The sequence below is a fragment of the Rutilus rutilus genome (assembly GCF_951802725.1).
Source record: "Rutilus rutilus genome assembly, chromosome: 3".
Taxonomy (NCBI): domain Eukaryota; kingdom Metazoa; phylum Chordata; class Actinopteri; order Cypriniformes; family Leuciscidae; genus Rutilus; species Rutilus rutilus.
The window spans coordinates 33,006,035-33,028,557 of NC_140211.1; the positions used below are offsets into that span (position 1 = coordinate 33,006,035).

At 40.3% G+C, this 22,523-nt stretch overlaps 1 protein-coding gene and 1 long non-coding RNA gene across 5 annotated transcripts in view; one reads left to right on the top strand and one right to left on the bottom strand.

Moving 5' to 3' along the window:
* Positions 1 to 182: 182 nt before the first annotated feature.
* Positions 183 to 17,850, bottom strand: LOC311287185. Its single transcript, XR_014626701.1, has 3 exons — positions 17,590 to 17,850; positions 1,942 to 2,043; positions 183 to 1,630 (listed from the first exon to the last, which is right to left on the bottom strand). It is a non-coding gene; the product is annotated as an uncharacterized lncRNA (long non-coding RNA).
* znf536 (zinc finger protein 536) overlaps positions 17,512 to 22,523 on the top strand; it is a 179,680-nt gene continuing 174,668 nt past the window's right edge. For 3 of the 4 annotated variants that reach the window (XM_084403854.1, XM_084403856.1, XM_084403858.1), the window contains exon 1: positions 17,512 to 18,041. The gene's annotated coding sequence lies outside the window, so the exon portion shown is untranslated. Of the gene's footprint in view, positions 18,042 to 18,525; positions 18,743 to 22,523 lie in introns of those variants that run through there. The other variant, XM_084403855.1, reaches the window with a different exon arrangement.

Consider the following 22,523-nt stretch of genomic DNA (forward strand, 5'->3'; position numbering starts at 1 on the left):
AGGGGCACATTCTTGTTAAGTCACAGCGACTGATTGCTTTTATGTTCTACTGCACTGGCTTTTGTATTTCAACTTAAATAAATAAATATGTCTCTAAATAAGTGAGACACTGAGACATGCAAAGAAAACTTACCAGTCAGAAAAAAGGCCTATTTCTGTTCTGTCATAGTCAACAGAATAATGTATGGTGCATTTATTTATTTTCAAAGTATGTATAATTTATTCCAGGGAGAAAAGTGTTGAGGATTTTGTCAATTCTCAAGTCACATTTTGAGACAATTTCTTCTTTTTTGCTGACCTAATTAAATATATACGAGCAAAAACTGACAGACACAAATCTTGGCAGACCTAGAAACATCCTCTAGCACAGGCTAAGACTCGCTCCTACTGTCGACGGAGATTCAGAATGAAAGAGAGAGAGCGGTTATGAGTTCTTTTGACACTTGTGAAAAGCCCTCTGGTCATTTCAGAATCTCGATTTAGGAGTAATTACACCGCTTATTTATATGAAAAGCTAAACTCCAGAACTGTAAAATAGTTCTCTGCATATAACACGATCCATAAGAAATATTCTCGTATCAAATTATGCAGCACCCCATGAATGTAATATGCACTTAACATGAAATCTTTTCCTTCTTTACTGGCTCTTATCTTGTATCATTGCTTTTAATACCCTATCAATCCAGCAAATCATCAAAAAATGATATTAGACTGGTGAGTTGAGTGGTTTTAATGCCAAAATTATTGTTCTTTGATATAAACGTTGACACAGAAAAGGGGTTTTGGCAGAAATATGATTATTCTTGCTCATTTTGCACAGGACCCTTTTTATTTCAATGGCATACTGTGCATAAGAGAAGCGTGTCGTTCTCGGGATAATTGTTCTTTTCATAGTAAGAAAGGGTATATCAATTAAAAATAAATAGTCTTCGTAATTATTATTCCAACACACAGTGGTCGACCTGCCATTGAAGGAACCAAAACAAAAATCAAAAGCAAAAATCAAAGCTGTGGTAGTTACCTCCCCGTTCAATGTAAGTATTGTAGCGACATCAAACCGCCACAGTCTTTATGCTTATGCTTCAGTACTTACAAAAAACATCTACAAATGGGCTAAATGGGAAAACGCAATATTTTTTATCATCAAGCTAATACAATCTTTTATAGACTCTGTGCCCAACAGTTCAGTCACAGACTTTGCATTATTAAGAAGTTGATTTATTTTTCATTTATACCATTGCATGTAAAATAAGAAAAAAATTGAGCCAAGAAGCTAGATCTGCAAGTATGTGTTTGTAATGTTAGCATCAGGTAGCACTAGTCGCATTCTCATCAGTATTCTGCAAAATGTTTTTGTGGCTAGTGCTGAAGAATTCAAAACATTCATATGTCAGAAGGAAACATTAGCATATTCACATTTCTTTCTCTCCATTATCTCTTTACAATAATATCTTTCATTTTGATCTGTCCCAGAGGTACAGAGAGATCAGTTAATGTACACGTTTAGATGGGTATGTGTTCTTTATGATGTTCTTGATGTAAAGGGAGTCTTTAACCAAGCTGACCCCCACCTCTGTGTGTTCATATGAATATGAAGACATGTGAAGATGAGTCTGGTCTCCTGGAGTAGCTGGTGGGAGGAGAGAAAGACGGATATATTATTGCTTTTTATTTGACAGAACAATGAACTTTTACTTCCTGCGTGTGAGTAGCTGTGTGTGTGGCTACAGTGCAGTTATGTTTTCAAATGCATCATAATTCACTGATACAATAAAAAAATTCTGACAGTGGATTATTTACTCACCCTTTTGCTCTTCTAAACATGTATGCTGTTTTTTTTCTAATGAACGCAAAAAAATAATTCCCACTAATAATCACCAGAGTACTGACTCGCTGCACCTGCACTCCCTCATCAACACACCCTTTAAATGCCCCGTTCACCTTTCACTCCTTGTCTGGTCTCATTGCAGTATACACTGTCTCCTGTCCGTCTTCCGTCCGTCATCCTGATCCAGATCGCCTGTCTTCGTGTTCACTCGTCACCTGCACAGAGAATCCACTTCATTCATCGTCAGCTAAGTCATCATCATCATCATCACTCTACAAGTCACCATCCTCTCACCATCATCTGGTTCCCGTTGTTCCACCACCACTCTGCCTTTAATAAACACTGTGTGCACCTAAACCTGTCTGTCTCCTCCTGTGTTTGTGACATAAGTATTCTTTAAAGTAAGTAATTCAGATTTGGAACAACGTGTGTAAGTAAATAAACTGAGAATATACATTTTTGGTGAACTATCCCATTTAAGGACATCCCATAGACCTTAGTCTGACTAGACGCCATATTTAATTTAACGTGGAGGCTGTGAGAGACAGTCTTGACATGCACTGCATAAAGGTCTTAGATCGTGTGCAAAAATCACAACTTTCAAAACTTTGGAGTTTTTGTCTACTGTAAGGTCTTTGGTCCTGTATTTCCAATATCCCACAACCCTAACTGGCATGTACCTCTGTCCCTTACAGCCTTGATTCATTCCTGTCAAACATTAAATAAGGCACTACCCTAACTAAGGTCTATTATTTCCAGTTTGTTTTAATAGTAAGTTGTGGCAGTTCTCCCAGCTTCAAACTAAAGGTCAGTTTTAGCACACATCAATCTTAATTTTTCTCTTCAATCAGACAACATTAGCCAGTCACAAATGTTTCAAACATAACATCTTTCTCTTCTCATCTCAAGAGGACGCTCCTTACTCCAAAGTAAAGCTTTTAATTTCACCCACACATGGTGCGTTTACAGATTCATGAGAATTCAAATATTCCAAATAAAGTGTAGCGAATGAGGGCGGGGGCAGGCAGAACCATGAAGACACATCAGATTTATTCCCCTTGTCTTGTTTACTGGGCCACGGAACATTGGATGCAAACAGAATGCAAATTCATTTGATTGAATCAGGTGATGCAGAGGTAATTGTATTTGGAGAAATGTCCAAGACTTCTTTTTTTTCTTTATTATTATCAATGGGGGAGGGGTTCTTTATGAAATCCATCTTAAACAAAAGCTATCATCACTCCCAAGCCTTGTGATGCTCCTTTGTCATTTGCGGATGTGGATGCATCTTTAATTTCCTTTCAATTAAAAGTAAATATGCGGTTTTCTTTTTTCTTCCCCCCCACTATGAAATCTAAACAAGAGGAGTCAACATGAGCAGACAGGTGAAGAATATTTATTTAGTTGCTGTCTGATTCAACATGTTCAGAGTCACTGTTTTAGATGGGATATTTTCTATAAACTTCTTCCTGTCTCCCAATGATGCACATTCTATACAGTGGCTGCATCCGAAATCACATACTTCCCTACTATATAGTAGGCAAAAAATAGTATGCAACAAAAGAAGAATGTCCGAATTCACAGTACTCATAAAAGAGTCGGGAAAAAGTACCCAGATGGCCTACTACTACCGATGAGATTCTGAAGTTTGCATACGATGAACACACTATCCCATGAGGCCACGGGAGAGGATTTATGAATGGCAGTGAAGCGACGTAACTGACGTCGCTTAATGATTTGATGTAACTGACGCTATTATGATAATGGCAACATGGTGAATGTAGTATGTCTGGATTATTTTCATACTACATACAGTGGGTACGGAAAGTATTCAGACCCCCTTAAATTTTTTCACTCTTTGTTATATTGCAGCCATTTGCTAAAATCATTTAAGTTCTTTTTTTTTTTTTTTTCATTATTGTACACACAGCACCCCACATTGACAGAAAAACACAGAATTGTTGAAATTTTTGCACATTTATTAAAAAAGAAAAACTGAAATATCACATGGTCCTAAGTATTCAGACCCTTTGCTCAGTATTTAGTAGAAGCACCCTTTTGATCTAATACAGCCACGAGTCTTTTTGGGAAAGATGCAACACGTTTTTCACACCTGGATTTTGGTATCCTCTGCCATTCCTCCTTGCAGATCCTCTCCAGTTCTGTCAGGTTGGATGGTAAACGTTGGTGGACAGACATTTTCAGGTCTCTCCAGAGATGCTCAATTGGGTTTAAGTCAGGGCTCTGGCTGGGCCATTCAAGAACAGTCACGGAGTTGTTGTGAAGCCACTCCTTCGTTATTTAACTGTGTGCTTAGGGTCATTGTCTTGTTGGAAGGTGAACCTTCGGCCCAGTCTGAGGTCCAGAGCACTCTGGAGAAGATTTTCGTCCAGGATATCCCTGTACTTGGCCGCATTCATCTTTCCCTCGATTGCAACCAGTCGTCCTGTCCCTGCAGCTGAAAAACACCCCCACAGCATGATGCTGCCACCACCATGCTTCACTGTTGAGACTGTATTGTGGCGCTTTTCCACTGCATGGTACGGTACGGCTCGGTTCGGTACGGCACGCTTTGGTGCTTTTCCACTGCATGGTACGGTACGGCTCGGTTCGGTACGGCTCACTTATGGCGCATTTCCACTGCATGGTACGGTACGGGACGGCTCGCTTCGGCTCGCTTTAAATGGTACCACCTCTGTTGAGGTTCCAAGCGTACCGTACCGATACTAAAATGTGACGTGAAAACATTGCAGATCACTGATTGGTCAGACAGAATCATCTCAGCGTCATTGTATTTACGACACGGGACACTTAAACCCGCTAGATTTAAATAGCCAGTAGACAACGGCCAACGCTGTAGCACCTGTTTTAAAAGTATTTGCTTAAAAAAAAAAGAGTATAAACTTTAAAAAAAAAAAAGAAATGGCTGAATCGTGGTCAGTGGACGAGGTGCAGACGTTCCTCTCGTTGGTTGCCGAGGAGTGGATGGGGAAACACGGAATGAAAAATTCGCATTTAATATGATGTCATGGTAGTCACGATCAGTCCCACCCACTTTGAAGCGGTACTAACTGCAGTGGAAAAGCAACCGAGCTAAAGCGAGCCGAACCGTGCCGTACTGAGTCGAGCCGTACCACGCAGTGGAAAAGCGAAGCGAGCCGAACCGTTCCGCGCCGAGTCGAACCGTACCGAGCCAAACCGAGCCGAGCCGTACCATGCAGTGGAAAAGCGCCATTGGACAGGTGATGAGCAGTGCCTGGTTTTCTCCACACATACCGCTTAGAATTAAGGCCAAAAAGTTCTATCTTGGTCTCATCAGACCAGAGAATCTTATTTATCACCATCTTGGAGTCCTTCAGGTGTGCTTTCATGTGTCTTGCACTGAGGAGAGGCTTCCGTCGGGCCACTCTGCCATAAAGCCCCGACTGGTGGATGGCTGCAGTGATGGTTGACTTACTACAACTTTCTCCCATCTCCCGACTGCATCTCTGGAGGTCAGCCACAGTGATCTTTGGGTTCTTCTTTACCTCTCTCACCAAGGCTCTTCTCCCCCGATAGCTCAGTTTGGCCGGACGGCCAGCTCTAGGAAGGGTTCTGGTCGTCCCAAACGTCTTCCATTTAAGGATTATGGAGGCCACTGTGCTCTTAGGAACCTGTGCTCTTTTTTTGAAACCTTGGTCAGATCTGTGCCTTGCCACAATTCTGGCTCTGAGCTCTTCAGGCAGTTCCTTTGACCTCATGATTCTCATTTGCTCTGACATGCACTGTGAGCTGTAAGGTCTTATATAGACAGGTGTGTGGCTTTCCTAATCAAGTCCAATCAGTATAATCAAACACAGCTGGACTCAAATGAAGGTGTAGAACCATCTCAAGGATGATCAGAAGAAATGGACAGCACCTGAGTTAAATATATGAGTGTCACAGCAAAGGGTCTGAATACTTAGGACCATGTGATATTTCAGTTTTTCTTTTTTAATAAATGTGCAAAAATGTCAACAATTCTGTGTTTTTCTGTCAATATGGGGTGCTGTGTGTACAATAATGAGGAAAAAAAATGAACTTAAATGATTTTAGCAAATGGCTGCAGTATAACAAAGAGTGAAAATTTAAGGGGGTCTGAATACTTTCCGTACCCACTGTACATTCATACTATAGAACATACTTTTTTAGTGGTCGTGAAATAATTATATACTCAAAATAAGTTCCTACACTAGAGAGTATGCGATTTCGGATGCAGCCCACATGTGTGACCTCTTGCCAATGGTCGTGTTATCTTAAAGAGATACAAAGGTCAGAGTCATGGTCGAGCGCTTAGCAAATGTGCTTTGACATATTGAGCCGTGGTGCTCAAGTGAACACTGCGACTTTGAATCTGACTTGTTACATTTCCAGGTTTTATTCTTTCCTGTTTTCTCCATAATCTCCTATAATATCTCTCCCTGGAATACATACATATATTAAGCTGGGAATAAAATTAAACCCCATCAATACAGCAAACTCTGGTCATTCTGTTCTAAGCAGTGTTAGTGCTGCTGATATTTCTTTGCCTGTTGCTGTAGGTCTTAAAATCAGGCCCGATGCTGAGCGTCCATGGATGTATCCAGGACTGTTGAATCTGTTGTTTTTGATATCGGCATTAGAGCAGATCAGTCAAGTACATAATGGTGGAATTATGAATGTGTCAGTCACTCTCAATATCAGCAGTTTAAGAGCCCTCTCAGAGTCAACAACACAACAACTTCAAAAACAAACCTCTCTCTCCGCACCCCTCACTGCTCTCAATGGCTTTTAACAGTGTTCACTGGCTGCAATGAAACATAATACATGACCCTCGTGCTTGAGTAGACAAATACAGATAGATAGCAATTACGTGAACCACAATCAATAAAAAAAATTCTGCCAACTTCCCAGGCTATTTTTGCTCTTCAGATGTGCTCCCGAAAATTAGGCTTTGTGAAAATCAAAACGCTTTAAATCAAACTGTGTCTTGGGCCCGCTGTAACAAAAACAAGAAGCATATTCAATTTACTAATTTCGGATGAGGAAGGACACTAGTTCAACTTAAGTAATACCGAATAAAGGGTTTGATTGAATTTCAGTGATGTCATTACGGGGTCACATTTCAATGTGTAATATGATATAAATTTAGTTAAGGCCGCTTTCCTCCTCTGCAGGGTCTGTTCGGCTTGTGCTTTTAAGCTGCAGTGTATCTCTCAGCACGCTTGATGATGGATAGCTACAGGTCTGCCCATTGCGTTAGTGCTCATTAAAGTTTGTCCTGATGCCATTGTCATGACGACGCGAAAGCTAAATAGAGGTCAGTGTCATTTTAACTACACCGCAACAAAAGAGGTACACAAATATGTGTTCGCAGCTAAGACGCCAAATTCTGTACAAGTTACGTATTCTGTACAAGTTAAGTTCTGTTGCGATTTGTGATTTATTCACGTTTCATATCTTGGATTCCTGAGATCCTAAACCTGGTAATGTAACATTTTTGTATGGACAACATGTGAGGAATTTTATGAAGGTTGTTTTATCTGTTCTCATAAGATTTGGCCTAGTCATAAAGGGTCATTCTGACACGGTAAAATATTTTTTGGAATTTTAAAAGGGACATTGAGGGCTCTGAGACCCCAACAGAACACCCTGATGTGTTTAGCCAATCTCTCTTTTCTGCCTAACCCTAACCCATGTTTTGACCTTTAAGGTTACTAACAATGGACTACTTAAAATATTGTTTTGGAGGGGTGTATCTGTTGTGTTTTATCTGCTGTCTTTTTTCTCTCTTTCTCTATTTTTGCACAGCCCAAGGTGAGCCAACACAGCACACCTCCTTGTTCTCCTGTGTGATTTAGTTTTTTTGACCCCATGCTGTCGGAAGAATTTTGAATAACAGACTCCTGCATGCTACTTGTTTTCAGCAAGGCCTCATGTAATATGGATAGGGGTGGCACATTTATTGAAGTTTGATTTAAAGTGAGGGGCAAAAAAAAGAGATCTTGTCATAAATTATTTTACTCATATCCAGCCCTGGCGATATATGTTGGATTGTTAAATAATGCATCAGCCAGCTCGTAATTAGGACAACAATAGTCGTTTACCAGTAGAAGAAAACTCAAGCCGTGTCTTCCGTTTCCCCCTTGGTTTTCAAATGAACGCAGAAGACACCTGAGTGATCTCTCCGCAACACATTTCTCCTCTCTAAATGGCAGGCAGTGTTTTAAATTCATATTTCACTCTAAATGATATAGGTTATCATTCCGCCGCTCATTATCATTTAGACACAAAATAAGCAGCAGTAATGTGCCCTGGAATGCAAGTCACCAGCCTAATGTTACTCCCAATAATATACATGCATATTTGTCTCCGTGATTATTGCCAGCCACGGCGCACGTCGTTTGATTCTAATGCAATGTGACAAAATGTAAGAACACTGTAAAAGAGAGGCAAACACTCAGGAGATAGTGAATTAATTATATATCGTCTCGTGTTTTTTTTTCGCCGCTAGATAACACCTTTGGAGGAAGTGCCCAGGTGCATTAATAACCTGACAGGACAAATGGGCAATCTCCCACGTCGAGCCATTACTGCACATTTATCAGTGACCCGCACGCTTTCCACGACTACAGTTAGAGTCCGTGGAAGTGTGTTTAGACAAAGACAAAGGCATTACCTGCATGGAAACCCCTCGTGCTATTAAAGGCTTAGCCCTGGTGATGTGAACTGGATATTAAATATCCTTTATCTTAAATTTCCCTCTCAGCCTCGGGTAAGCCGATATCTCTCCGCGCCTCACCCTCATATTGCTCTATTGCTGTAATAAATACATAGATATCAATGGTGGTAAGTTTGTCCCAGTCTGAAAAGATTACGTGCGCCCGGCCTGCTTTAATAATGTACGACGGCTTTATGTTTATGTATAAAGGAGGAGTTGTGTAAGAGAGCTCGCCGGTGAATGACCATTGTTCTGGTGACACAGCGAAGCAGTTAAGTGCACAAACGCAGGGGGTAGTGCAGGCCATCTGGTGCTCCTGAGGGAGCACGCTCACCTGTATTTGATCCCTTACTCTCGCTCTCTCTCTCACCTTCTGTCTCGCAACTTTCTTCAAGGCTTGTGCGGATGGCTCGTCGGGAGCTCCCTCCGGCTCGGTCCCCAGAGCCCGCGGGGTTGATGAAATTAACCTGAGCGTAGAGCTCTTTTCTCCCTCGCCGCCTCCGAGTTGTACCGAGACGGATAAAGAGCGACTTTAAAGAGTCGTGCTTCCATTTCCACGTCAAACCGTTCATCTCGATTTCCATTTTCCCAGCGCTGCCTCTCCGCGTGGCATTTTTAGCTCTCAAGAGCTTGTTCGCCAAAACAGGGCTTTGAAAATGACATGGAAAATGTGTTTTTCCAATATCCCACAACCCTAAGGCTGTAGATACTCATTTGTGTCAAGGATTACTCAGTAAAACAGTAACGTGTCAGGGCCTCTTCCTCCAAACCATAGGACTTTATCCATCCACGTTAAATCATCCTTCTCCAAATACTCACACCCTTTTACATCACCCCTAACCGGCCTGACAGGGAGCAATAAATCTGATGTGCACACTAGCTTTAACCAACTCCTGTACGATAAGGTTTACAAATGCTACGGCATCCATTACACAAACGCAGGGATGAGTCGCTAGAAATACGAGGAACCGGCTCATAACTCTCTTATTATGAATAGCCCCAAACGAAAGGTCATGGCCATGACAACCATGTGATGGATGTCACCAGTGCCCAATTAAATCTCTCTACAAAAAAAGGCGCCTCCCAGCGCTCCAGTCCCTTATTAAATATGAAACTGCTAAATCAACAGTCAGAGGCATGGGTGCTGTTTTCTCATCTTCTTTTGGACAAGTGCTGGCCCAGCTGTGAATTATTCATGCTGTTGATAAGAGGGTCAATAACATAACAAATCCTCCTTATTAATGTTAGTAGCGAAGCCCAAAGGTCAGTCCGTAACTTTTCCGATGTTTCGACTTTTCGTTTCTAGACAAACAGAGAAAGCAACGGCGTAAATCTGTGTTTGTTGGCAAGCAAATATTAGCCGAGCAGCAGCAAAAAGCTTTTGATTCATAACTACCTCCATCGTTTCTATCTGCTTCCCCTGTGTCTCTCATGTGATGTGTGTCTATCACCGTTTCCGTTTGCTTTACGGGTATCTGGCCTCCACGCAGTGTACGTTATCCTCTTGAAACAAAGGAGAGAGGAGTAGCATACGAGATGAACGCTTGAAGTGAAGTGAGGTGCGGACAGCTGTTGCACACTACCTGAAATGCCAAGGCACGGGGTTACATCGAAAGCTTGTTAGTCTCTCTGCTTGACCACATAAAACTAAGATGAATGTGCACCATAAGATGTGTTTCTTTCTTTCTTTCATTTGGCTGAGCCCACACCGCTTCTTTCTGCTTCGTATAGGCAGCACGGGAATATAGATGATGATAATAATAATAATGTCATTTTGGACCGGAATCTCTGTCATTACCTGCTGTAAAGTGCTTCTAATTGATATCTCTGGAGAGATAATGATTGCAATGCCCTCCAGGAAGATATTATTACAATATTAACCTTTGTATATACTTTTATGCAGAGAACTCTGGAACATTAAGTGATCTGTAAATCTTACTTGTGCACTAATGCCGCTGTGGAAGAATGGCGTTTTGGAGGCGTGCCCTTTCGCTGATTAACTATGTCCAGGGTTTTGGTCACTGTGTAGAAGTGGATGATGGGGTGAAGCCATTTTGCAGACTGAGAAAAGGTTTTTGACTGAAGGACTACCAAGATTTTGTTTGTCCTCCTGCCAGATGGGCTTAGAGAGGTAGACGCCCCGTGGACAGGGGCGGTCAGTCCAGAAGTATATGTGAAAAAGATGCTATTTTTGGACAACACTGTCGCCCCGCAGATAATTGGGACCCGCCGCGGTCGCCCGTTCCTGCTCTTTGGCAGTGGATCGGCCTGACATTGTATCAGCAGTGGCTGGCAGCATTCTGACAACACAGGACAAACACTAGGGGAATGTTGCGGAATGGCACACTGCGAAGAGGGAAGCACCGCAGATGCAGTTGAGAGGAGAGCAGCTACAGCAGACTGTTTATGTATTTACTGAAATTGCACTGTAAAAAACATACACGCAGATTTAATGATTAAGAAGCAGAAACACACTCGCCAGAGAGATTCTTTTGCACTGCCACAGAGAACAACTACATATTTTCAGTTGACATACTGCAAATGAAAACAAATTAATTCAGGGAATGCTGAGAGTGTCTAGAGAGAGAGAGAGAGAGAGAGAAAGAGAGAGACTGGATGGTGGTGGTGGCGGCATAGACAATGATTTAAACCCATGACATTGAAAACGCATCCAAAATTGTATCTGTAGGTTTGGGAGACTCAGGATGCAGGAAGTAATTGTGAACACATACTAGGTGACCTTTGCTCATGGCTGTCTGGTGGGCTTCTGTGGCAAAAAAGAAAAGAAAATAGTCCTGCAGTACTGCCTCTGGCCTCTAGAAAGCGCACTACTGTTGTAACCCTCCATGTTACCCATGTTTACAATGTGCCTCCACAGCACATAATGCAAGCTCATGCTAAATACTTTATGAAGTGATATATAAATATACATACACTACTGCTCAAAAGTTTGGAGTCAGTAAGATTTATTTATTTTAAATAAAGTATTACTTATGTTCAGCAAGTAGGCTACACATTAAATTGATCAAAAGTGACTAAATATATTTATAATGTTACAAAAGGTTTCTATTTCAAATAAATGCTGTTATTTTGAACTTACTATCTATCTAATGTGTATATATATATTCAAAAGTTTGAAGTCAGTGAGATTATTTAATTAATGTTTTTATTATTATTTATTAATTTCATAAATCTCTTTACTGTCTTTTTTATCAACTTAATGTTCCTTTGGTAAATACAATTATTATTTTTTATTTTTTTAAAGAAATTATCTTAGAATAATAAATAACAGAAACCAGTTAATTTAAATTGTAATAATATGTCACTGTATTACTGTTTTTACAATGAAATCTAAAATAAATATCATGACAGGGTGGGGAGGACAAACAGCTCAAATGCATTGGCTTTTCTTTTATGTACAATTAAGTTTTACACACACACACACACACACACACACACACACAACCAGTCAAAAGTTTGGAAACATACATTTTTTTTTTTTTTTTTACTGTTTTTATTTGCATTTATTTGATGAAAAAAAAACGTAATGTTTCCAAACTTTTGACTGGTTGTGTGTGTGCGTGCGTGTGTGTGTGTGCGTGTGCGTGTGTGTGTGTGTGTGTGTGTGCGTGTGTGTGTAAAACTTAATTGTACATAAAAGAAAAGCCAATGCATTGGAGCTGTTTGTCCTCCCCACCCTGTCATGATATTTTTTTAGATTTCATTGTCCAAGGCTAGTTGATGACCTAGAAAGATTCCTCCCTGCCGCTTAAATTAGTTGTTTCATACTTTTGTCACAAAGTCTGCGGTTTTCAAAGATGATGTACATAACTGTTGCGGTGTTGGGAGATAATTCGCTGATAATTTGACAAGTTGCTACCACACTGATGTGTCGTGGTGTATTTTCTTTACAGAACATTGCATTCCTCTTTTTATTCTCACTCTGCTATTGTTCTCCACAGCTCCTGAGCTGACATTAACCCACTAAAGCAGGCCTTTGTTCTGGGTAACTGGAGAGCATTGCTAAGTGTACGCAGAGGTTGGTGTGACTGAACCACTTGTGCGGTGTGGCCGTGCCTTGCACTTTACGCTCGGCGTGATCCACAACAATAGCACATAATAGTAAAAGAGACCAGAACAGATAGGGCACTGATGGTGGGGAGAGATAGCAGGTGGCGTATTGGATATTTACAGTGATTTCTTCCTTTGGAGTTTGTTTACATTATTTTTTAAAGCTAGATTTGTTTCTGTAATTAGATTATGTATTAATTTATTAAATTAATTACTGGAGTATTTGCAGTGAATTGAATTATCTCAATTTGTCAAAAAAAAAAAAAAAACCTGACCTGGGAATTTATTCTTACTTGCAGGAACTTTTTGGTGTTAAAAGTCCATGTGAACCATCACATGGTACAGTATATTTAGTTAGGCTGTCGCAGTGCCGCAAATGATTTGCATTTTTACTGTACACAGCGTTGGGTGCATGCAAGCCACACACAACTTAATGCAGCAATTGTGGTCGTATCCCAGCACCTCACCATAATCTGACCATTAAACAGTAAGTGGGGGAGCAAGGAGGAGAAGACCGAAGAGGTACGCATGTCCGGTGGAAGTCATTGATGGTCTGCAAGGTTCTAATTATGTGCTAATAGCCACTGAGGAGGTCATTTGGAGCCATTAGCAAGCGCCTGTAGGTAGTTAACGGCCCACAGCATAACCCAGGCTCCTTAATGCTCCCACGGAGGCCGTTAGTTCACTGTCACCAAACGGCAGACGCCTCATTACCATGATTAGAAACCAATTGATAGGTAATAGTAAAATATGATGGCTCCCTTTCACAGAAATATGGACCTTAAAGAGGAGGCAACTCTGTCTGAGCTGGGGCGAGTGTGATGAGTACATGCTAAGGGGTTTTGTTCATCATTTTCAGTGTGCAGTAAAAAAAAAAAAAAGTAGTAATTTTGGAGTGGTTTAAGTTGAGTCTTGTGAGTCAGCGTTCAGTCTTTTGCTTTTCCGAGTCTCAAGACTAAGCTTAAGAGAAGCCAAAGTTATAATGAAGCAACTAAGACATTGATTAGCCAGCTATTTTTCCCCAATGCTAATGTTGTTGTGTTGTAGCTCCTCTTGTGAAGCAAACTCTCACACAGTGGCTTCTTTTAGTAAGAGATATAAGAGTGATGGATTCTCAAAACGGCCTGGATATTTTAAGCATGTAATCATTATTAAATCTCTTATGCTCAACATTGTTAGTAATCAATTTGAGTCAGATGTTTTCATTTAGATATATTTTGTCTCCTCCAGCCAGACATTGATTCAGATGATTTAAATTAGCATTGGTCCAGTTATCAGTCATAGACATTATACACTTCTCTCAGTTCATCAACGACGGGTGGGATTTTGGAGAAGCGTTCAGATGCATTATCTAAACTGTGGCCTGAAGAATATGGAGAACGTACAAACGTATAGTCTCATCAGATGCTGAAAACCTAGAAGGCGGCTCTAAATATTTGCTTCTGTAATATTTGACTAAATCATCGTCAGACTTGTACTGTAGATCCGCCACACATGTATTCCACTCCCCGATGAAGAGAAAGGGAAACAGTAATGGAGTTGAGAGAGCTTCGCAGAGGGCTCACATAAGGGACCAATGTATCAGATCCTGATGAGAGGATATGGAGTAAATACGCCATAGAGTGTGTTTGTTATGCTAGTGCGCCTAGTTAGCCGATGTCATACTTTAAAGAGTAATTGATGTGATTCTTAAGTGCAATTTTAAAAGTTTAGAGTCACAGAAGGTTCAGAAAATCAGATTGTTTGAAATTGTGCTCACTCGCTTCTCATTAAATCAGTCACTGTGATACTTTGAGAACATTTCTTCATCAAAGACCTGGAACAGATTATGCTCAGAGAAACTCAATTTAAAAAGTAATGTAGCCCCCCTCCCCTCCTTCCATATGAGAAAACCATTCTGGTGTGTTTGTATGTAGATATAAACTAGGCACAGCATTAAACCATCAGACTGCTCCTGGATAAAATGCTTATGCAGTCATTTATTTGCTCTGTCTTAAAGTGACACTCGCCCCACATCTCTCTCTCTCTCTCTCTCTCTTTTTGTGGCTGATTAGGAGCACATCACTTCCTTGGTCATTGCTCCCTTGAATTAATTTGATAAACTTGTGAATTATCTGGACATCTGCTAAAAGATGCTAAATAGCTGCTTTCAGAGGCCAAGTAGATGGAGAGAACTAACATCTTCATAGTTTTTTGTCCTTTTCTGAACACTGGCATGTCTGTTTTAGAGGCCATACTGTCTTGGACAGATACCAGACGCAGTGCTGATAGGCTCATACTTAAATTCCTGTCAGAAAGAATTTTGGAGAAACTATCATACCCAGCCATGACTGTTTTATCTTTCCATGTAACTGTTCAAACCTTGAGTCATTTTTTTTTTTTTCCTCCTCAGGCTGACACTTTGTTAGCGGTTATGAGCATGTATTGAAAATAAAATGTGCAGTGTTTGCATGCACTTTGATGTCTTGAAATATTTACACTGGACGTGTGTGGTCTTGGTCTAATAGTATAAACAAACTCTGTGGGTTACTCTCTGAGTAGTGTATTACCCACAACAGCTTTTTCAGTGTCGCAAAAATAACTAGTCCAGCTTTAGTGACGCCGAAATGCAAAATGAGTAGCCCACAAATCTCAGCTTTACTGCAGGAAATATATAAGTGAATTGACTGACTGTGTGTATGGGTACTGTCCTGGAGTGTGATTTAAAGCTATTTAAAACAATATTCTTCATTATTTCCTAAGATATGCAGTTTTCATTACCTCATATTAATTGAGAATCTACATGGATTTTTTTTGGTACTTTAAAATTCATTTGTCACACCAAAGGAACATGTAAAATGAACTAGTGAAAGAAAGAAAAAAAGATTCAAATGGTGAAAAAGATTTAGTCTAGATACAGTCAGAGCACTTAAAATATGGGCTACACTTTCTTTTAAGCATGCACATATTTTAATTAAATAAAAAATCTCATGAACATGTTTGATGTGTTTTATGTGTTTGATATATATAAATAGGCTATATACACGTGTGTGTGTGTAGGCAACCAGTAAACAGGTTGCCTATTGTTAAATACACAAATGAAGAAACATTAAACCACAGTTCACTACATTTGATTAACTAAAATATTTATCTTTCAATCTTTCAGAAAAAAAGAAAAAGAAAAAAAAAATTTAAAAATGAAACGATGACTTGAGTCCTCCCTCCTCCCCTAGTGCACCTGTTGCTCGCGGGCAGTGTGGAGTCACGTGACTTGAGCCGTCAGGATCTTTCGACCTTTTGATTCCTGATTCAAGTTGATATTTGCGGAGACAAAATGATCAATCTCGAATGCTGCCCTTCCAAACACACCAGACAACGTGACAATTTTACCTCATTCTCTTCCTTTTCCACCAAAATCCATAAAATGGATAGCATACAAACCGAACGCATACACATTTGTTTGTTAGCGTAAAAGCCACAGAGAAGTAAACAGACAAGAAACACAGACGAGCGATTCACTTTAACAACAATACAGCTGCTCTACTTTATCCGCAACAAATTTCTTCAACTTAATTTAACCCCAAGCACTTAAAAATAAACGTTAAATAGACACACTCGTTTGTGCAGCAGATCTCTGCCCTATATTGTTAGGAAAGTGCATGTTGAAGTCCATATGGCAACTTCCTTTTGACCTGCTTTCCCGTCCTCGTCGTGTATTGTCAGGCCTGTCACCGATAAAGAATCACTTGACTTGCTATAACAAGTTCAAAAGAAACAGAGAATCCATGAAGAATTGAGTAAAGGAACACCCCTACTGCTTTCGCTATCATTCCCATAGAGATAGTGATATTATTGATGGGATGGTTATGCTAATTTCTTTAGAGGCACAACTTTTATTTTGGAATTTGTTCAAAAAGGAATTTCATACACATCAGACTGGAAAATGCGGGCTGAATTCCTGAGCGTTTAAGGGGCAGCATGGGAATCTGATTTTCATAGTGAATAATGAATGTGCTATCTTTTAAAACGTGTGTTTTGTCTGGAAAGAAAATAAAGAGAAGGCGAGCCTTTGCCTTTGGGATTTAATAACGATTAATGCTCCTTTGAACACACTAAATATCACAAACACACAACTGTGTAGTGAAGCAACAAGAGAAAGAGGAAAACCTTCCTCTTTACAACTTGTCACATGATAAACCGCTTCTCTGGATCCCGTTAGGAGCATTAAGGCTTTTGTCCTGACTGTGTAAATATGCCGTTTCATTAGATGTCACCAGGTCCTAATACAGAAGTCATTCATAATCAGTCTTGATTTGATTTTTCTAATTAGAAAGGTCCTGGTGTAAAAATAACTGCGTGATGATAACAAACATAAATACATACAAATATTAATATATTAATTATAATCCTATTATATAAGCCTATTTTAATATAAATATATATATATTTTTTTTTTTAGTTTTTTTTTTCTTTCTTTTTTTCCCCATGTGTGCACGACATTATGTGCTCCGTGGAAAATGAAACTGTAAAGTTAAGTAAAGGAGTTTTATTATTATTATTATTATTATTATTAGACTATTATAAGCACCTGCTCCCCCCTTCATTCTTTTAATGTACCCGATATATATATATATATATATCAGAATCAATATAATCAATATAATATTCGATCCATAATCAATCAATCAATCAATCCATCTATTCTCTCATCCTTGCTTTTCTCCAAAGTCACGCGTACTCGCATTCCTATTGGATAGTATTTTATTATTAGCCTATTATTATTATTATTATTACCAAAGCCTCCCATAATTACAACATAATCATTATATAATCCCACAACAAAGAGTTTATTGAAACAGTAGCTTTTTGTCAACTGCCGGGACACTGAATGTACAATCGCGTTATTCTGCGTCTCAGTCCTCGCGTAAAAGCAACATCGGCCTGAGCGCTGAAGTTCAGCCCCAAAAAAAGTTTCATGTCCTCGCCGAAGTACCTTTTCAGAGGACCTTCTCCCACGTCTCTGAGCGCGTGTCTCGACCGCTGTCTGGACCCCTTTTCCTCTTTCTGTGATGAAGAGGGAGGTTGTTGGTTAGGCTACGCGCCCCGCTGAGTGGCAATTTCATCTCATATTTACAAACTGATAAGCTTTCTCGTGCATTTGTTTTAAATATGCGCTCCTGTGTGACGCGTTAGCATATAAGAGTGGAAAAAAAGCGCTTCCCGTCTTGGCCGGTCTCTGTTTGTGTGCATGTATGTGTGTGTGTGTGTGATTGTGTGCAACATAACCGGCTTATTTACATTAAATACGCCACAAGGTTACAGTGCAGATGAGCGTCATTTTATCACTCATTACTTCTCTCTTATACTGACTGATGCTCGCTCTCTCCGCTCATCTCACTGGACTTTTTCTCGAGGATACAAGACTTCAGATACTTTCCCCAAAAGGTAAGCACATTTATTTTTCAATTGTAGCTATTTGTAGCTAGTGTTTATCCACGGTGTTATTTAAACGGCGACAGGCATCAAAGCCAATTACGCCTCGTCTGAATAACGGGACTGACAATGTGAGTGAGGATAGACAGATTTTAATAATTGTTCACGGGGAAGTCAAGGTCAATAAGATGATCCGATGGAGTGAAATTTGCTTTTGAGTCTCTCCGCGTGGGGAAAATAGACGACTCGGGATGATATTCCGTGCACCGGGGCTGTTTTATCAAGGGTTCAAGCTTTTAGTCCCATCAAATGCCGCAAGACTCTCTCCGCTCTCTGTGAATGGACGACAATGGAGTGCCTTTTTAACGGTACAATGCTTTTCACCGTCCAGATAGGGGGAGTCCGAACGGACAGATGAGGGGAAATGTCTTGTGATGCTGGCCGATCGCTATCAATGAACGCGTTTATATTGAGATTAAACTCAAAGGCGCTTTTTCATCACTCGGGATGCGCGAGGAACAGTTGGGAAACGGATTCGCGAGAGGACGATCATAACAGGTCCGAAGCACGCGCGTGTGTGTGTTTGTGTAGACTATATACTTTAACCCCATCAGCAGTATAAGAAAATGATCAGCTCAATTATGTGGACATGCTTTATTATTTAATGAAGACATTCTTTCGCAACGCGTCTTGACGTCCGGATGAATTTAAAGGTAAGAAGTGGTTAGATCAGTAGTGGATTCGCGGGTGGTTTTCGCTCGATTCGCTTTCTAAAAGTCAGTTTGTGCTAATGATGTGTGTGTTATTATATTTCTCTATTTGATTGAAATACATGCAATGTTAAAAGTCTAAAACGTTGTCGCGCCGGATAATAAAACGGCTTCTTATCGAAAGCGTTGCTGGAAGCCATTGCACGCGCTTAGATTAACTTGTTCCAAAGGAAGAACACGCCGTTGTATCTTATATTTGGCTCTTCTAAGGATAACTTTATTAATTAAGTGTAAAGACACATCGTGCATTATTACTGTAAGGTGGATAGAAGCTTTCCAGGGATGCGCACCAGATTCGCTCGTGCTGGCCAGGCAGAGATATGGAGCTGTAAGAAAGTTTCCTCAAATCTCTGCTCAAACTTTCTCACTTCAGCCCCAAGGGTTTTGCGTTTAGGATTTCAGCTGAAGTGAACACAGATCGGTTGGAGAATTAGGATCAAAGTTACCCGGTGCATGCCATGTGTCAAAACTTGTGAGATGGAAGAGCCGGTGAGACCTGCCATTTTGTGCTGTGATCGACCTCTTATGAACAGAAGCCTTATGATGGCATTCAACAACTGAGGGCTAAATGTCATATCAGACTTAAAAACCTTTTTATCTGCGGGAAAAAAACACGCTCATCTCCCCTGGAAATGGAGATTTGAACGACTGTTGCGAAGATTGTCGCTTGGGGAAATGATGTATTACGGAGGAAAAAGAACAAGAAAGTTGCATGAATTGGAGATTAGGATAGGAATGCGCGCGGGAGTGCGGGAATAATTGAAGAACAGATAAAATGTTGTATGTTGGCATGATTGTGAGCTGCGTTTCGACACACAATAAAATCATTCAGCTCATTGTTTTACGCATATTTTGATACTTCACAAATTATAACATTGCCAGGGTCAGAATTATAATAGGACACATTGCATCAGGCATCTATTGCGTGCACTTCAGGTGCTTAATTCTTTATGAAAGGTCTTTATATATCTAGCAAAATTGATTTGCTGTCTCATGCCTTCAGATCCAGGTGCAGATTTCTCATGTCACTTTATATGAGATGACCCAGAACTTTTACTTATGGAAAAGAATATTAAACACACACAACCACACACACACACACACACACACACACACACACACACACACACGCACACACACACGCACACACACACAGTCAGCTACTTTTAGTTTGTATGCATCTTTCATTATGTTGAAATGAGATAACTGTTTTTTCCTCAGGTTCATTGTTCATGGAAAGGGACAAATAGCAGGCGGCACAGATGTACCGTCATTGTTTAACGGATATTATGTCTGTAATAGTGTCTGGGCGTAGACATTTTTGTCAGCTCTTTTCATTTTTCTGATTTGAAATGACGTTGTGATGCAGGCAAGTCACACGTTCTTTTCAGAATCCCACACAATTCATTTGAAAGGCCAGCATTAACATGACCACAAATATAGCCTTGTAAGCCCCTTTATGAATTAAAATAAATTAATCAATAAACAGTAAGCTGGATTAATGTGGACAGTGAGAAAGAGAGAGAAAATAGTCATGCATAGTGTGTGTTTACAATTGATAGGCCATCCGAATTAAGGTTATTGTATTGAGTGAGATGCTTGATTTATTTAACAGCAAGCTTTAATTGTTTTTCATTATAGGCTAATATAAAAATGGTTTCTAGAGTTTGATGCTAAATAATGCATGTTGTTTTAAAAATATTTTACTAATTAGCAAAATAATAAAAATAGCTGCAGCACGGGATACCCACAGTCGTAGAGGTGTTGATGGTGCAATTTTTGCTTATTGCTGCTGTTTTTTTATTTATTTATTATTAATTAATTATTATTTTTTGTGGTCTTAAATACATTATCAGCTGAAAATGTATATCATGCTCACATAGAATTTATCATCTATGAGACAATTTTTTATTTTTTTGGGGGGGGAGGAAAAATATCAAACTCGTTTAAATGCAGTGAGAGAGAGGGTGTTATGAAGACTCTTGTGAATACACTCTGCCAGTGCAACTGATAGCAGTTCGATGGGGCTAAACAGACCAAGCCAATCCTGTCAAAATGTCTCCTCCCTGGTGTGTACGCTCTCATTTACATATGCGTCTTGCACTCATTCGGCAGGGAAAGTGTGTGTTGTGTGGCAGAACTTGGCAGCGCTCGAGAGCGTTAGTGTGTCCCTAGGTCTGCATGCTCGCCGCCGCCGTCACCAGTAAACCCCGGTGTGTGGAAGTGCACCTCACCAGGGCAGTGCCAACGGGCACTCTCTCTCTTTCTCTCTCTCTGTCTCCAGGCCTGTCAGTCTCCAGCTCAGCCGGCTGGATCTGTGCTTGAGCCTTGGAGACTTGATCAAACAGCCATTCCACACTTAAATGCCTCCCCGCTCCTTTTAATTGGAGGAAATTGTCTTCCAGATGCCCGGGCCCTAGCCAGGCAACTCAGGGGGGACGGTATGGCAGGCAAGGCCGTGGCGTTTAGGTATTAATTGATATGTGATGTGGAGACACCGACCTCGCTCCTCCACCCCGTCGTCGCCCTCATTCCCTTCCTCTCCTGCTCCGAAGTCTCAGGCCTCTCCCGTCGTGGCAGTAGAATCCCTAAACGCCAAGAGTGTCATGTTTATTTGTTGGGGGCGTTTACGTGATGCTGTTGGCTTGACAAAGTAATGTTAGTGACCTTGATTAGGAAGGTTATGTTAACTTCTTTTTTCAAAAAAAGCACACTCTTAAAAATAAAGGTTCTGTATTGGCATTGATGGTTCCATAAATAACTTTTAACATTAATGTAACCTTTCCATTGTACAAAAGTTCTTTATTGTGGTCTTTAGATTTATTAAAATATTATTTACACTGAGAAAAAAAAAGGTTATTTTAAGTACTGCTCACTGATGGTTCTTCAATGGAATTGTTGTGAAAACTCGTTTTTGGAACCTTTATTTTTAAGAGTGTAGAATAAATTGAAAATCCTCCCCCTCCCTCCCTCCCATAATATTGTAAGTGAAATTATTTCCAAACATCCACATTTTCAGGATAATGTTATGGGTGTGGTTCAGTACCAGTCACTATAGAATCCACCATCCTCTGAAAGTACATTTAGAAAAAGAGTGCCTCACATTACTCCTATGCCTGTCCTCTCCAATTGATTAAGCGCATAATTCCCTGTCATTCAATATTCGCCTGTGTACAGGCGAAGACACAGTTCAGCATGTCACTTTACGTAATATAAATGGGAATGTTCGGTTACTGACAGATGTCAACTTTTGTATTTAACAAATAATTATAGTGGAATAAGGACATTTCGTTATGCACATGTCACTTATAAATGAGTGATGATTTCTAAGGCTTTTCGTAGTCATTCGAAACAGACAGAGAGAGATAGAGAGGGGAGAGGGTAGAGGAGTGGAAGTTTTTGAGCGGGCTAATCACAGACGTCAGTCAGTGTGTGATCTAAGAATAAAGAGTGCCCTGACAGATGAGGTGGTGACGGATGATCTTGTCTCCACTGCCTCATGCCAGGGTGCCACCAGAAGGAGCGTCTGTCTGTCTACGGAGCGAGAGAGAGAGAGAGAGAGAGAGGGTCCTTGCTCTACTCCACCCTGGGGCACTTTCCATGAGGAAAATATATAGATAGACTAATGGCGCTGCAATGAATATCGAGCATTGGAAGGGAAGCATACGTTACAGTTAAAGTTAGCCCATGCGCAGATGACAGAGCCGAACAGATGTGTGCAGAT